Source organism: Rhagoletis zephyria, unplaced genomic scaffold, assembly GCF_001687245.7.
Source record: "Rhagoletis zephyria isolate East Lansing unplaced genomic scaffold, Rhagoletis_zephyria_1.1 Rzeph_scaffold_00055, whole genome shotgun sequence".
In the NCBI taxonomy this organism is placed as follows: Eukaryota; Metazoa; Arthropoda; class Insecta; order Diptera; family Tephritidae; genus Rhagoletis; species Rhagoletis zephyria.
The window spans coordinates 556,919-560,892 of record NW_016157139.1 but is presented as its reverse complement, the minus strand read 5'-3'; the positions used below and the strand labels follow the sequence as shown (position 1 = coordinate 560,892).

Genomic DNA, 3,974 nt, shown 5'->3' with positions numbered 1-3,974 from the left:
TTCTTCATTTTAAAAATATGAGTTTTCAAATATGATATTCAAATTTTATTTTTATTAAATCACAACAAGTCGTTTGGTGCACACATGGTAAAAAATATATTGATATACTTATAAATAAATATACTTATAAATAAGTTACAACATTTAATAAATGAAATACAGATGTTTTACATATTACTATATACATACATACAGATGTTCTTGCCTCACTTCCAAGCTGGGCCTGCTAGTTTTGCTTCACGCTGGTCAAATCCTGTAATTTAAATAAAGAAAATTTTAAATTATTATTTAATAACCCATAAGAATTTGTTTTTGTAAGTTACTCTTACCAAAGCTTTTTTCGGTCAAAGAAGTCCACCAATGTCCCTTATATGTAGTTATAGGGGTTAGAATGGCAGGATTGTTTGTATAACTTCATCGCCTTTTCTGAAGATTGAAGTAACTTATTTATCTGAACACAATTTTTCCGACAAATGATGCAAACATATGAAAGTTTTTCATTATAGCTAGGTATCTTTTTAAATTCTAATGCAAAATATTTTAGTTTTAAATATTTTTCATACCTAACTGATTGAAAATATTTTAACGTTTTTATTTTAAAAATGTCTAGTTTTTTTTGATTGTTGAAAATTGTGTCGCTCTACAACTTGTTGGGAAAATATTCTAAAATGTTTCATTTAAGTTTTTAAAATACGCATTTTTGACGCTATTTCTTTAATGTCGATTGTTCTGCTCAGTAAAAAAAGTGAGTATATTATAACGACCGTTTTTGTTTTGCGAATGTTTCGTTTTAAAGTCGTAAGTACAAATACTGTATTTTTTATTTTGTATGAAGTAAAATTATACCAAAAAATTTTATTTTACAATTTCTTTTAAAAAACTTGCATTTTACCTGTATCATTTTCTCTGTGTAAGAAAAAACTTAAGATGCGTCAGAATAATATGGAAAATTAAATCAAAAATAAGTAAAAATATAAAGTATTTAATTTTTGAACAAAAAACGATAACATTAATTTACAAAAAAGAAAAAACTTAAAATGCGTCAAAATTTCAGAAATATGAAATCAAACTTCATAAAATATAATACTGCTATACAGTAGTAAAGAAAATAACTATTGCTTTTAAAGCAAATAAACACATTTACATATTTACAAAAATACTAACATAAGAATGATTTTAAACGAATGTACATCCACTTATGAATAATATAATGCTATTTTACCAATTCCAAAAATTTATTCTACAGATGCGAAACACACAAGATTTTTGTTCTGAAATTAGGGGTGCTAAGGTCTCTATTAAAAAATTAAAATAAAAAAGGAAGATTCTAATCCTTATGAATAAGGCCAACACAAGATTACTGTTGAACTGGTACAACACAAATATGGTCTGACACTTTTTAACTTATCAAATAAAATTTGGCCTACACCTATTCTGTGACAAGTTGAATCAAATTCTTTAAGGAAACGTTTTTCTAATTCTTTCAAATAATCTAGGAGTTGCTGAGGCGGCTTAATCAAATTACATCGGTCAATTGGTCTTTGCTGGGTGAAATAAAATTGACTGAGGGTCTCGTCGTTATCTAAATATGGCAAGGGTTGAGAGCAAGTATGTGTCTTAAAAATTTTAAGGTAAAGATAGCCGCGAAAATAAGCGTACGCATTCTCATTTAAGAAATGTACTTCTAAATCCTCGGCATCATGCTGTTCCTCTAATCTAAGTCTGTTAAACGTATGCTCTGGTCGAGGTAGACTTTGAAATTTCTACCATGAAATATCCCGAACTACATTGTCATTGCACACATTTTCTAATATTTGATTGCACTGTTCTGGTAAAAAAAACGTTCGTTTTGTGAGACGGGTTGGCAGTTTCCATTTATTACAATATATATCGTAAACCCAAGACTTTTTAAAGATATTGCAGAACATGTAGGTGTTATCCTTACACTTCTGCCACCCCCTATTCTTATCTGTCCGAAATAGTTCTCTAAAACGTCCCGGCAAAGTCGTCTCATTTGTAAGGTACTGAAACCATCGTGCAACAAAAAGCGCCACAAACGTCTTAAACTATTAATATTTAATATCCAACCCTTGATGTAATTGAAAGAATTTGTAACGTCAGACCCAGTTTCATCTTCTACTCTAATTGTATTCAAAATTTCTAAAGCATCTTCCAAAAATTTAATTTGTTCCGCTGTTGCTGAAAAAACTTTTTTCGTTGGCAAAATGGCATCAACATTACTACTATTAAATATGTCAAAGAGCTTATTAAAAAATAAAACGTATTCCGCGGTGTTAAAAAATCTTGCGGGAGCACAAGTCAAATTTCCCGAACTGTAAGCGGCTAACATACCTGAACCAACAGTGTCACTAAAGACCTGGGATGCTAGTTTAACACTCATTTTTTGGAAACTATTAGGAAAGATGTGTGCTTCCGATAGCTTTGGAGCGCAACGAACAGGGTTCTGTGAATCTTTATTATAAAAATGTATAATATCTTTTCAACTTATCGGACGCGATTTAAAGCTTACCTTATTTTTAGAATTTTCTAGGCAATTTCTCGTACTTTTAAGGAGGTAGGGGTATCAAAAGAAAAAAATATGCCCTTACCATTTACTTGAAAATATGGTCGTTGTTCTGAAACCCCTAAAATGCGAGCCAAATTTATGAAATTATAACCCTGATCACACACAAAATGGCAAGGTATGAGACCTATATTCTGTATTTGATCAATGGCCTCAAAAATATATTTTTTGGTTACATCTCCTTTACAGGAACCATGAACTATAAAATATGATACCGGATGAGCCCACGATACCCCACTGATACCTTGGACCATAAGAGTCATTGCGCTATTACCAATCCTACAGGTGCGATTCTCGTCGCCATAGTCTTCAACTCCTACAATTTTATCGTATTTTGGAATATACTGCATATGGCTCTTTAGTGACATTTCGTCACACGAAATTGATACAAATTTTTGGCCCTGCGAAAAAACTCGTGATCTTAACTCTAAACATTTAATGGAACTATTGCTACAACCTGGGTCATGGGGCCATCCCGAAACGAACTCGTCAAGAGTTCTCTCTTCCGGAAACCTAAGAATGGGCTTCAATGCTAAAGGAGAAAGTATACACCTAAAGCCAATATTTTCAAGTAATTGTCGTATCTTCGACCTTTGGGATGACGATCACAATTTTTTAAACTATTTTCTACTATTGCTCTAAAGGCGCTGGCCCAATGCAGGCTTGCTTTGCACGCCTTACTTACTTTATTTTGCTTTGATTTACTTCAAAAACTCGTTTGGTCAAATGATGGCTTGGAACGCTGTCAAAGCTACCAGCTGTGTAGTTAAAAAATTAAGGTCTGTTCCCTTACACTATGAATAATTTCCCACAAAATTCCAGAAAACTAAAAAAAAAATACAAACAATCTTTTCAGATTTATTTTTAAATTGATGCGAATTTGAATGCATTTCAAAGGAATGATAATAATTATACATATGGGGCATTTCACCTCAAGTGACCCAACTTTTGAAATCTATGTCTTCCGATCGGGATGAAATTTGCACCAAGGTTAGTCCTAAAAAATAGTAGTTATGACACAAAATTTCAATGGGATCGGTCAAACACACTCCGAGTTGGAGGGTCTAGAATTTTGACATTTTGGTCAAACGGCCATTTTTTCGGATCCATATAACTAATTACCTATTGTATTTAGAAAATTTTTTCAGGAATGTTTTCGATAGATTTCTCTTCAGTCTTTACAAATTTTATTTTTTTTTAAGACCCTCCAACTCGGAGTGTGTTTGACCGATCCCATTGAAATTTTGTGTCATAACTACTATTTTTTAGGACTAACCTTGGTGCAAATTTCATCCCGATCGGAAGACATAGATTTTAAAAGTTGGGTCACTTGAGGTGAAATGCCCCATATATAACTATAGGTACATTTATTAAAAACAAAAAAAAATTC

The 3,974-nt window shown here is 31.9% G+C and overlaps 1 long non-coding RNA gene across 1 annotated transcript; it reads right to left on the bottom strand.

The window, feature by feature from the left end:
* Positions 1-141: 141 nt before the first annotated feature.
* LOC108368988 (uncharacterized) lies at positions 142-913 on the bottom strand. Its single transcript, XR_001848444.1, has 3 exons — positions 893-913; positions 330-525; positions 142-253 (listed from the first exon to the last, which is right to left on the bottom strand). It is a non-coding gene; the product is annotated as an uncharacterized LOC108368988 (long non-coding RNA).
* Positions 914-3,974: the final 3,061 nt, after the last annotated feature.